Below are 12976 nucleotides of genomic sequence, written 5' to 3' on the forward strand. Positions count from 1 at the left end.
CTGTTTGGTTTCTAGAACTTATCTAAGGTTACCCTGTGAGCAATTTGAAGATTTCAATCACTTATTTTCTGAAAGGTCATTTTCCTTTTTACTGAGTGCTAGCTGAGCTTTTTCTCCCTGCTATTCTGTATTAATTAATCCTCTTATATCCTTCATCAAAGTTACTGTGTTTTCCAAGACATTTCTTCTATTGCTTTGATGTGCTCCACATTGGACAGATGCCTAGATGTGAGTCTCACAGGTCCCTCTCAATGCTGAAACACTGTTTCCTGACTTCTGTTGAGTGGCTGGTTTTATGAAATAATTTTAAACTTTTTTTTTTTTTTTTGGCCTATGGGTTTACCTCTCTCGGAGTGTCTTGTTGCCCCAGTTTACATCTGGTGAAGTTTCACTGAATCAGCATATCATAAAAGCAAATTACTACTAGAGAATAGGGGATCAGGCCATACAGTTCTAATTTTCAGAGTTCTGGGATGACTTTTTCTTCCTGCAGTGAAGGAGGTCTCCATTGCAGATGGGCCTGCAGCAGGGGCCTTAGAATAGGTTGGTTACTCAAAAGAAATGAAACCACAGTCTCAGAGGCTGAACACATTATCTAGAATCCTTTTACTTTACTGTCTACACAACAAACTGGGTTTTAAACTACAAATGGAAAAATTTCACATATGGTGAGTCTTTTTGTCTCAGCAGTGCATTCAATGGGTAGACTTGTTTTCCAGGTTTGGTTGTATTGTCCCATCAAACGATGGGTGTACCTTGCTTTACCTGTTACAGAGTGGCACCTTCAGTCTGGTTCTTAGTTTTAAGCAATCTTTAGCTCAGGAGCCATTAGCACTAGCACCTTTTGTAGGTGCTCTGCAATCTAAAGGAACTGCTTGATAAATTCTGAAAAATTCAAGTCCTCTCAGGCTGGTCTGTGCCTAGGTTTCCATCTGTGCAGGAAAGGCTTTATGTCCACGATCTATTTAATGAATGTTTATTTGATTGTGCAGGTGTTTCACTCTAGTGGCTATGTTCACCATGTTCTAATTAGGCATGTGTGTTTTGGACAATATTTTCCTTGCTTCATTTTTTGTGTGATTCCTATGAAATGCATTATAACCTATATTCAAGGGGTATAAACATTCCTTTTATTATCCTAATATAATAGCCTGTATTGTAGTAACATATATTTGTATTAAAATTTAGAGCACAAACTGGTCTTTTTTGTTAAGAAGGTTCCTATATAAATAATGCAGATTGTGTACCTTAAATAAATGTCAGACATAACATTTTACAGATGGTGAGGAATGTATAGACACAAGAAACTGTGGAAAATATTTTCCAGGTTTCACATTTCAAGATGTGCATGCTGTCTACTTCAGACTGATTTATTTAGGCTGGTAGCAAAAGAAAGCTCTGTTTAATGATTAGATAATTTTCATCTCTCTGGTTACCACAGAGATGCACAGTGCAATAAAATGTACGGTAATTTATTTATCTGTTAATATCTTTGTGTTGTGTTATAATTACCTCTTGTTCTCTTCTTGTGTGTCCTTCCATGAAAAGTCTTGTTATTTTGGCTTCGTAAACATATACTTTTAAACAGTTTCTTTAAAAAAGCCTCGAATATGCTTTAAAATTGTGCTTATAGTTACTAATTTTTTTTTTTTTGTTTTTGATCATGGAAATCATTTGTAAGTAATATAGTCCTTCTGTAAAACACTCATAACATAAACAGTATATACCCTTTCCTTTCCTCCCACAGATGTCTTGCATTTACAAAACTAAGAAGGTAAGTAAAGTGTAAAATTGTGGAGGTGACTTAATGTCAATATGTTCCTTCTTTTACTACCTGCAGCATCTTGCTTCATGGGTAGTACAGTTCTGTTATTAAAATTTCTGTTCACAGATTATTTTAACTTTTACCTTTTTTTTTTTTGAAATGTAACCTCTTTCCTTCCCAAGTCCTAAAGATTTTGCCCCTTCATGATCACTATGGCTCTCTGCTTTGCTGCACATTTTCTGTCACAGTTTGCTGCTACCCCTTATGCTCTGCCCTTTGGCCAGCTATGATTATATTAGCAGTTATGATATAAAATGTAATTTGGATATATAGCTCAATTATGCTAATTATCAGGTCAATTTATCTTTGCTACTTGCTATTCATATCTACAATTTTTTTTAGCATGCATTTAATGCTAAAAGCCTTGAAACTAATTTTTAGATGGCTGTGACAAAATTTTGAAAATGTATGTGTGTTGTGGAGATCAATTATATGTCATAGGTGGTGTGGGTATATTAACACAAGGATGTGAGAGCTGCAAAGAATGATTGCAATTACAGAAAATAGCAAAATTGGTCAAGGAACACCACTCATATTTTGAGTTGTAATAGTGATAAAGAGTTGGAGACACGGTGTTTTAGGTGATTAGAAGAAATATCCTAATTTGGTTAAGCATAGAGTCTCTCCATCAACATTTCTCCTATCTTTTAATACATGTCAGGCTATTTTTCTCCTTCAAGTATTATTTTACTACTTGTCTAGCTTCTTCTCTGGGAATCAGGAGCAGCTGTTTTTCAGTAATGGTGGACAACACGATGTTTGAGTTTTATAATTTGACTTGGGAACAAGTGAATTAAAAAATTATGAAAATTTCAGATTCTAGTATCTATTTGGTGTTTTAAGGGTAGCAGTATTTTAACAAGTTTTTGTAGAGTTTTAAGAATTTTTTTTATTCTGTTTTCATCTTTGTTCCTTCTTAAAAGGAACTAATTGCATTTCTTAGGACTTCTATTATCTTTCTTCCCTCCCAAGAACTGTTCAAATGACACATAAATGAAACAGTAATCTTCCCTGTGATCTACTACATAGCAGCAGAAATGGCCAGCTGTGATTAGAATAGAAACACTGCATGGAAAAATTGCCATTAAAATGTAAACAGGAATTCTTTTTTTTTAAAGTCACAGAGAGAAAAACTGAAATGAAACATAATAGTATATGATCACTGCAAAGAATTTTTTAAAAATAAATTTCCACATCTGGATAGTTATAAAAATAATGGCATAGAACATCTGAATACTTTAATTCTAAATTATATTTCAGAAATCTTTGAAAATGTATATATTTATCGTGTGTAAGATTTCGGTCTAGACTATAAGGAGGGGCATTAAAAAGTTGTGAATATATTTTAACTGGGAGCTGTTTTTGATTTTCCTATTTTTTGGTTTTCCTGTTTTTGTTCTCTTATTCATTCAATAGTGGCAGATGTAGAAACCTTCAAAAGAAAAATGACTCTTTGTTTGTTATAGGTGTGGGAGCTGTTCATCTGCTTGCCCACCTTTGTATGTGGGGTGAAAATCTAAACCCCCTTGGATTTGTGGTTTTTATTCCTCTTTTAAGATGAAATGAAAATTAACAACCCAGATAATTGTTTTGCATAAATCTGGAGGTTGAAAATGCTTAGGTACTGCAAAGTAGCTCTTTTTTGAGATGATGACTCAATACAGTTAGGTGGTCTCCAAATAAATTGCAAAGAAAGACTTTGTGAATTAGCAATGCATAGCAATGCTCAGCATAATGTGGTTTTCTTAAGCTTGGTGTTTTCATATTTCTGTGAAGAGAACTAAAAGATTTGAACCCAGAAATGACAAATTCATGGATAATCGTTGCTACTTGCAAACTTGAAAATCAGTAGAGTTTTCTGGCAAAATTTTGATGAGGAAACTTTAGAATTTTGTGCAAGCTGCAAGGATAATATCATGTTTTTTCTTCTTGTAGTGGTGGTGTACGAGGTCCATGTATACACAGGTGCTAAACCTGGTGCTGAAACAGATTCCAATGTTTATATCAACCTTATTGGGATAAGAGGAGATGCTGGTAAAAGGAAGCTCCATAGATTTAAGAATAATAATGTTAAGTTTTGGCATAGACAGGTGAAGTAAAAACAATGCTGCTTCTGATAAATAAAAATAAATTATGGCTAGAAAAATGTTTCATCAAGAAATGTAAATCCTTTTATTTACAAGGTTTATTCAATTTATTCATTGACCATTTTCCCTATTCAAAATTGCTTACATAATTCCATCATATGGATAATTTTTATCTGCATGATCAACCATTTACTGAGGGCTTTAGATAATTAGAATTGGGGTATTTTGGTTATTTGTATTGCACATAGAGTTAAATTGTAGCAGTAACAATTTTGTTTTCCTGAACAGATCACTGTGAATTTTAGAATCAAGTTCTAAATCTGTATTCCTAAGTATGGTTTCCAATCTAGGTGAGGCAGATAGGGCTAGAAACTATAATACAGACACAACCAAGTAATTGAAAATGATCATTGTGTCATGCCAAAGGTATCAGTGTTATCTCTGTGGAGTAATTTCCAGGTTTTATTCACCTTAGAAAATTTTAAAGGGTCCTCATTGTTTGACCAGGATGAATATAAAACAGCCATATTCATTTGGGGGAAAAAAAATAAAAAGAGCAGAAAAAAAGCTTTTCTATACTGTTACAGTCAAAGCAATAGCTATGTTGAAGACCTTTATAATTTTCCTTGGGTGGTTGCACAGATGGATATTTTCTGCATAAAGGCTATCTCACTAGGAGACTTGGAGAAAGTTCTGATTAGCCATGATGGAGCTGGTCCAGATAGGATTTAATTTCCTAGAGACCAGTCTGTTTTCAAGTCCTTTTTAAACTCAATGCACTTGTTTATGTTGCATCCTTCATAGAAAATGTGACAGAAGGTCTTGCAGTGACAAAAAGTCTTCCTGCAGCTTGATCACTGTGATGGGATGGTGAAAAACTGTGGTAATGGACAGGAAAAAGGGCATGAATTTAATGTCATATACTGTTATTCCACTCTTTGTTTTCACAATTATTTATAAGAAAGCACTATTTATTTACATGTAGAAAACTCTCAAAAGCGTGGCTCACACTGGTAAGACAGTCTTCCACTAGACAAACAGTGAAAACTATCCAGGAAGGAATTAAAGATATTCAGCAGCTGGTTTGCTACCTGACAAAATTTGAGTAGCTATAACACAAGGTCCTTGCTGCTTTGGGTAATTGTAGAAGACTTGATTATGTATTTGATCTGTGAAAATCAATGTTCAGCTGTTCAAGTGAGTGACATTGCATTCAGCTTGTAGGTTTTTCAGGAAAAGAAGAAAGAATTTGGTAATGAGATGAATTTTGGGTACAGGCCCTTGAAGAAGTGTGCATCCCTGGAATGATGTAAATGAAGAGAAAGCTAGCATTTAAAAGCACCAAAGATGTAAATTCTGAAAATGTTCTTGCAGATTAATATCTAGGAAGAAACTAAGTGCAGAGAGGGATTTTTAGGCAGTTCAGGGCTCTACAGATAACAGATTAGAAAAGCCCTTTTACCCTACTCTGTTCTGAAATGGCTTCAAGCAACACCCATCTTGCTATCTACACTGCCTGAGGCTCTGAGCAGGCTTGTGACTATTACAGAAACAGCCATAACAGTGCAGCCTTGGAATGGTGTGTAATCTTGTTTCCTGTATCCGTAGTTTCACAGAGTTTGCTCTACTGCCTTCAGCAATATGAATGATTGTACACCTGAGAGTTTCACGTTGTAGTAACTCAAGACATGACACAAAAGGCACCGTGGTGGAGCCCACCTTCCCTCTATTCCTCACAGTGCTACTGTGCTCTCCTCCCTCATAGCTCCTTTAACAGGCAGTACAGACTAGCAGGATCAGCATTACAAATCTGCAACCCAATTCAGCTATCTCAAAATCTACTTTGACATTGGAGTTCAAATCTGTGGGTTTGAAGGATTGTCTAAACAGGACAATGGATTGAATTCTACCTGTAACAAAATGTATGCTTTGGTAATTCAGAAGGTTGTTCATTCTACTCAGCACAGACAGATGTCACAGACATGTTTTGAACTGTATCCAAAACTAGCCCCACATAAGCCTAGCCTGAGGTGACTGAGGGGTTGAGAGCCACAAAAGGAAGGTGACTCAGGAGGCACTCAACCTTTTGGGGGTTGAGAAGGAGGAAAGAAGGTTCCTTTAGAGGTGGGGATGTCCCTTTTTCTCATCACTTGCCTGAATGACAGGGGAGGAAGGTCTTTAGTCTTGATTTGGAGGTTGTCTTGGAAGGATCCAGGAACACGCATTTTCTTTGGGTCTTCTAGGCTGCAGGGCACAGATCTACTCCCACAACCACCGTGAATGAGGAAAACAAAGGACTTTTGTCCTAAAGAACAAGGTTTGCTCCATGCACTGCCTGTGGATGGTCTTCCTATGTGACAGAAACTGCTGCCTTCTAGGGACTTCCAGACTGAGATGCAGACAGGGAGGAAAAACATAAGGATAAACAGAATGATTGTTTGCTTCTGACCAATACATCCCACATGCTGGTTTGCTGCAATGTGCTGATAGGTAATGGTGTGAGCAAAACTTCATAAGCAATATGACAAGTTGTGAGTAGTGCAGGTACAGTGAGAACAGGATATTTGAGAAGGGTGGCACAGAGCAACCAGACCCCTCACTAGGATGGTCTCTGGAAGTGATCTAAAAGATCACCATGGATGTGGCAGTGGTTACTGCAGTTAGAGAAAAGATTAATTCAGTAGCCCAGCAGAAGAGAGACTGCACAGCCCCATGGCTGCTGGTCTCGCAGTAGCAAGGCTGAGTGTGTTCTCCCCATCACCATGCACACAAACACATTTATAAAGCACATATATGTGTGCACACAGCTGACCAACGCAGACAGGAACTCAACACATACACAAACAGTACAAGTGGCCTTTCCCTGTTACCCTCTTTAGCTGATCATAACAACAGTCCATCAGTATCAAACATAAAAACTATGTACAGGACGGATGTATAAAGCCTCCAGTAGCTGGCTTTAGGCAGTCAGTGTTTCTGGTTGCTGGCTCTGGATCCTTGGATCTCCAGTTTTGCCATTTACTGGCACCAAAGCATACAGAACCCCTCCAAGGCTACAGCCCCACTCCATTTGCACATGAGAGCATAAGTTTTGAAGATTTGTTAATTAATATTTTTATATACACAATAAGAAATTCACTTACAGAGGACCAAAATGTGCAGCTTTCACAGAAATCTTGATTACTGTCATAAACAAATTTATCCTTTATATCCTCTAATATCCTTGTGCCTGATTACAGAGAATCAAAAGATGTAGGTTGGGATATGAATGGTGTTGACAATTCAGAGAGGTATGCATGTATTTGTCTCCAAGGGAAAAACCCACCCCTCTTAAAATTAAAACAGCATAAGGCAGGGTAAGAAAAACTGCATCTATTATGAGAAACAAAAAATAAAAAAGCTTTCATTCTGTTAATACATCTTATTTATTAAATGAGATCTGTCTCAATATGATCTGTGTTTCTGCAAGAAAAAGATTATCTGGGCTTTTTTTCTTAAAATTTTAATTAATTACATTTTAAAAAGTATGATTTCACATGATAAACTTTTGTCATTTCAACACAGGCAGTGGATGTTTCCTAGATAAGATTGTCATCAAACATAAGGAGAGGAAGCTCAGGAGGTTGTATTTCCTTGTAATAGGTACGTCATTCATGGAGAAAAAGAATTTGTTGCCTGCCAGCAGTGTAATGAAAAAATTTTAGAGCAGATATGTGCACACAACCCCGATGTTTGAGCAATACCTCAGAGTTTTCAACACACAAGTGATGCAAAATTTTACAGCTGGAGACAAGGAAAAGGTTCCTATGTTGGCATGGAAGAGAGTCATAGCCTAATGCAGAGAAGCCCCAAACCAAATGTTTGAGGTTTTTTTTCTTTTTTTTTTTTTAAATCTTAATTCAAATTAAAAAAAAAGCTTTCAGTTCTCAATCTATCATGGAAACATGGTGGGATGGCTTGCACAGCTGCAGTGCTGCCATGGATGACTACAAACTCCTCAACAGGGTGAGGCAAGGAAGGAGAGGAGGTGGGATAGTCCTGTATGTTAAGGAGTATTTTGATTGTCTAGGGCTTGATGATGGTCATGATAGAGTTGGATGTTTAAGAGTAAGAATCAGGGGAAGGCCAACAAGGCTGATGTTGTGGTAGAAGAGTCTAGGTCTGTTACAGACCAGCCAACCAGGAGGAAGAGGCAGACAAAATGTGATATGAGCAGCTGGAAAAAGTCTCACAATCACCAACTGTTGTTCCTGTGAGGGACTACAAATATGATACAGCAGAGGAGGACTTTAGGAGATCCCTGGAGCCCATGCAAGAGAGCCTCCTGGCACAGTTAGTGAGGTAGCAGAGTAGGGAAGATACCCACTGGATGAAGGAAAGGCTGACCCACTTAATACATTCTTCCCCTCAGTCTTCAACAGGGATACCAGTTCTCCTTGTAGTCAGCCCCCAAGCTAGAAGAAAGGAGTCGGAAGCAGAATGAACCCCACAATCCAAGTGGAAACAGTCAGTGGCCTGCTGCAGCACTTAGACATGCACAAGGCTATTGGGCTGGATGTGATCCACACGAGGGTTCTGATGGGAGAGGCACTTGGGTCACAACAACCCCATGCAGTGCTACAGACTTGGGGATGAGTGGCTGGAAAACTGTCTGGTGGAAAAGGATCTGGGAGTGCTGATCAACAGTCGGCTGAACACAAGCCTGTGTGCGCCCAGGTGGCCAAGAAGGCCAGTGGCAACCTGGCTTAGATCAGCAATAGTGTGGCCAGCAGGACCAAGACAGTGATTGCCTCCTGTACGCAGCACTAGTGAGGCTGTATTCGAATCCTGTGTCCAGTTTTTGTCAAAAAATTGCTTTCTACTTTTAGAAACTGCCAGTGACCTTTTATTTCTTAGGACAGAATAAGGAGATAGGTCTCAAAAGCTAATCAAGCTATTTATTGCAACAAGAGTTGAAATGCAGTGGGGTTTAGACTTCATGCATAAGAAATTAATTCATAGAGTTTTGTTACATACAATAAATGAAATGTGTTATGGATCCTCGGATTTAAACAACTACAAGATCAACATGGAGTCAATAGCATAGAAGCTGATAGTGAGCACATATTTATTTATTTTTAAATAAGTGAGATTCTTGAAGATTGGGAAGTATAATGTGAACAAGGGGGTTCAACTGCAGAAGTATGAATGGGTTTGCAGTGAAATGATATTGCAGAAACGCTCCTTAAATTTATCAGCATAAAAGAAAAGAACAGAAGTTCAGTTTGTTGCTGGAGATCTGCAAAAGTTTTAGAAACTTCCATACCTGTAGGTTCTATACATAATTTTAAGTACTATGACTATAACTAATCACTGCAGGTTTTATAACATTCTCACATATACAACTGAGTCTCTGAACCAATAAATTATTAGTATTTCATGTAATGTACTCCATATAGCACTACTGCACTTCCTACAGCTACCATGAAAATTCTTCTTTACAAATTGAGTAAATTCTTATATGGATAAGAGCAAATTGAACCCAAATCTTATATGAATAAGGCCAACTGTGCTGAAGGTTGAAAAGAAAAAGAAAAGAAAATTTGATCTTGGAAGTTCCAAGGTGTAGCTTGATAAAAGGTATATAAAAATACTATTGGAGACAAAATAGTCAGATTATATATACTATACTAATAGTTTTCATTAATCTTATTATTTTTGATTTTGCAACGAAAGATGGTTAGATGAATATCAAGATGATGGGAAAACAGAGCAGGAGCTAACTGCCAATAGTAAGAATTTTGTTAAAGAAAATTCGTTATAGCACTGCAGTATATTCTTAATGCCTAGTTATTACTGAAGAACTCTTCTGGATAAGGCCATAACTTAAGAAAAAAGTTATAATAAAGCTAGCTTACAATTATTTTTCCTGTTCATATTTTAGAGGATGGCAGTTTAATAAAGGCATTTCTTAAAGGTAAGAGTTGTTTTCCAACCATTATTTTCTATAACATTGTTTTTCCTGTTTGAATTTAAATCAGTATTGTGAGAAATATGTGAGCAAGTGACCTCATTTGTATGTGTGTTTTCTTGCATATCAGCTGTGAAAGAAAATGGCAAATTCGCTGGCAATAGTCTACAGGAAGGACTAGATCTTTATAAGCAATTGAGAAAAAACATAAACTATTTCTGGTTTTCTTCTATTTCTACTATTCTGTCCTGAAATCAACCAGGAATTCCTCTGAGAAAAGATTCAAGTGTTGGTTTGTTTACCCCAATGTCACTGTCATTTAATACTCGGGGACAGGTCCCCTAGCAAACATCAGCAAGCTGAAATATATGTTATGAAGTGTCAGTGGAAACATTTTCAGGTCAAAATTCCAACGTAGCCAGAAATAACGCAAGCTTAAACTCTAAATCCTCCAGTGAAGCTAAATGCACCATGTGAATTCAGTTGGCTAAATCTGCTTGAATTAATAAAATGACATTTTAAAAACTCCCCACACAGCTTTCTGTTTCTGTATCTACAAAGACAGTCTCATCCCTGTAATGCACTAATTACCATCTACATATTTCTTCTTAATCAGAAAAGAGAAACAGACTGACACACGTATTTTTAATGAACATTTAAACTGCAAATGGTTATTCTGTGCCACTGTGTCTGGGAATTTTATGGGAGCAACTAAACTAAAAAAAGTAGTGTTTCCATTTGTCTCTTAAAACAGTGACTTGCCTTCTGTAGGATGAGTCCTAGTCTCTCAATCTAGTTCCAGTTTCAGTGAAAATTGCATCAGTTGCATTCAATCAAACAGTTTAACCAACGGCTTTATTATTCCATAAAAAACATAACTTTGATAAGAGGAGAATGATGAACTCGGGTAAGTAAAGACTTTCTCACAGAGAAAGTTGCTTTTCACGAGTGACTTGGAATTGGATTCTGCATTCTGCTAAGTGCACAGTTCTGAGAGACAACCATAATATCTGTTTCACCTTATGTTCAGAAAATAGACTGTATTTTAGTACCAGTACAAAGTTTTTTCCAGCACATTTTCATTCTTCGTTGTGTTATAGTAAGCAGGCACAGATGCACAGGCTGCTCATTGCCTGTGAGCATCAAGAGTGATCAGACTCAGTATGTTGATTATGAGGAGAAAGGAGTGGCTTATTCTTAACCAGCTTTTGAAATGTCACACTGTCAAGATGCCCAGTGGGACCCAGAGACCATTGAAATCAAAGCTTCTGAAAAAAAGTGGTTATAAAAGAGAAGAACATTTTTAGGAAGTTTTCTGTCAGCCATGACAGCTTAGCTTGAGCTGTTCTTCAGCCATCTTTGTTTTACCCATAGGCTCATTCCAGTGAGCAACTGAGATAGGCTAGAGACTGGACTTATATGCCTTATGTGGAAAAGATTATGATGGAGACTGATTTTTCACAGTTTAATTTGTGTTGTCATATCAGTGATCTCATAGATCTTGCATGGTTGAGCTTTATAGGAGGGTAACAGTCACAAGTTTGGAAAGATATCCTGTAGTTAGTTCTGTGTCATTCTATCATGATTCAGTGCCAATGTCAGTGCTGGTAAGAATACATTCCAGAGATGCAGAGTCCTGTGAGAAAAAATAATTCCCTTAGATTCTCCCGGCACCTGTAGCAGTGAAGATTTTACATAGTAGATAAGCGATCTCCTTCAGAGTGGAGGTGAAGGTGAAAACTTCCCATGCAGCATATATTTACTGAATGAGAGGCAAATGGAAGTTCTGATGTTAGGGAACCAATGTTTTAGGCACTCATGTGGTCATATTCTGTATGAGCAGCACTCTGCAAATGGGCTTCAGGGAAAGTCATAACAAGCTGATTGGCATAATTCAGTGTTTGCTGATTTTCAAGGTAAGATCAATGTGTTTAAGTCAGGTTTAAATCACCGGTTACAGAACAAATTACTTTATAAGTCACTCAGAAGATCAGAAATCTCATTCACTATGGATGAGGCTCGTGAGTGGGTGAGCTAGGTGCTCACCCACCTAGCCAAAGAAAAAACTTTGAAAGTCATCATTGCTAGGTAGGTTACCTGAGGGCTCTTTGTCCTTTTTCAGCCAGGCTGGTATTATGGCAGTTCTAATGAAGCATAAATCCCAGATCCCTGTTGCTGCTGGCTATGGATTCTGCCAAAATGCAGTCTGGTGCCCATATCAAATTTTCTCAGTAACCTTTGCACATTTGTACATTACAAGAGAGGGTCTGGAAAATCAGGCATAGGAATGGGTTTATTTGTATGCCTCTGACTCCTTGTATATCTGATGCAAGATAAATAGAGAAAGTGTATTGCCCTGGTGGAGAAGGCAGATAGACCCTCTTAGCACTCAAATGAAGTTGATCTGTGGGATTTGAAGTTGATTTGAATGGGACTTTATGTTACTCTCTAAAAGTTTCCTACATGGTAAGGATATTTTACTACTTTCTCTTTCTGTTTTCACTGTTTATTTTTGGTTTTTGCCTCAAAATAGACGAGGTATCATAATAGCTCATAGGAAAGAATTTTCTCTCAAGGCAAGGAGACAAGACACAGCATGTTCCAATGATATCCTCGCTGCAGTCAGCTAAAAGGAGCTGGCTTCCTGTAATGTGATGCCTGTAGGGTGTCCTGAGGTTTTGTGGGTTTTTGTGGGTGGTAAATAAAATGTGGCTCCCTAGCAGAGTTTGGTTAATAGATATTTCTCAGTTGGCTCTTATTCTGTTATGCAAGGTTTTTGGTATTAAGACATATAGAAAATTCATAATGAAAAGAGAAAATATTCAGTAAATTCTGCCATGACTAATTTTGTTTTGGAATTATTCCCTACCTTGCAAGTGCTTGATAATGGACTAAGAATAACCACGGGATTCCCAAATTTAAAACTGAATGGATCTGCCTTTTAAAAGCAACAACAGTGTGCTTCCATTGCCAGATGGAGGCGGAAATCCCTAAGAAAAAGAATTAAGCAGACTGCTCTGCCTCAAGACAACACAAATTTCTACAATCTTCAGGAAATAGGCAACCGACTCTTACATCTTGCAAAGTGTGAAAGTCATTCTAGGTCTTAAGATC

The 12976-nt window shown here is 37.4% G+C and overlaps 1 pseudogene; it reads left to right on the forward strand.

Moving 5' to 3' along the window:
• The window catches only part of LOC134057050 (lipoxygenase homology domain-containing protein 1-like), a 139309-nt pseudogene that overhangs the window by 44674 nt on the left and 81659 nt on the right, over positions 1 to 12976 (forward strand).

Source organism: Cinclus cinclus, chromosome 1 (genome assembly GCF_963662255.1).
Source record: "Cinclus cinclus chromosome 1, bCinCin1.1, whole genome shotgun sequence".
NCBI classification, from domain to species: domain Eukaryota; kingdom Metazoa; phylum Chordata; class Aves; order Passeriformes; family Cinclidae; genus Cinclus; species Cinclus cinclus.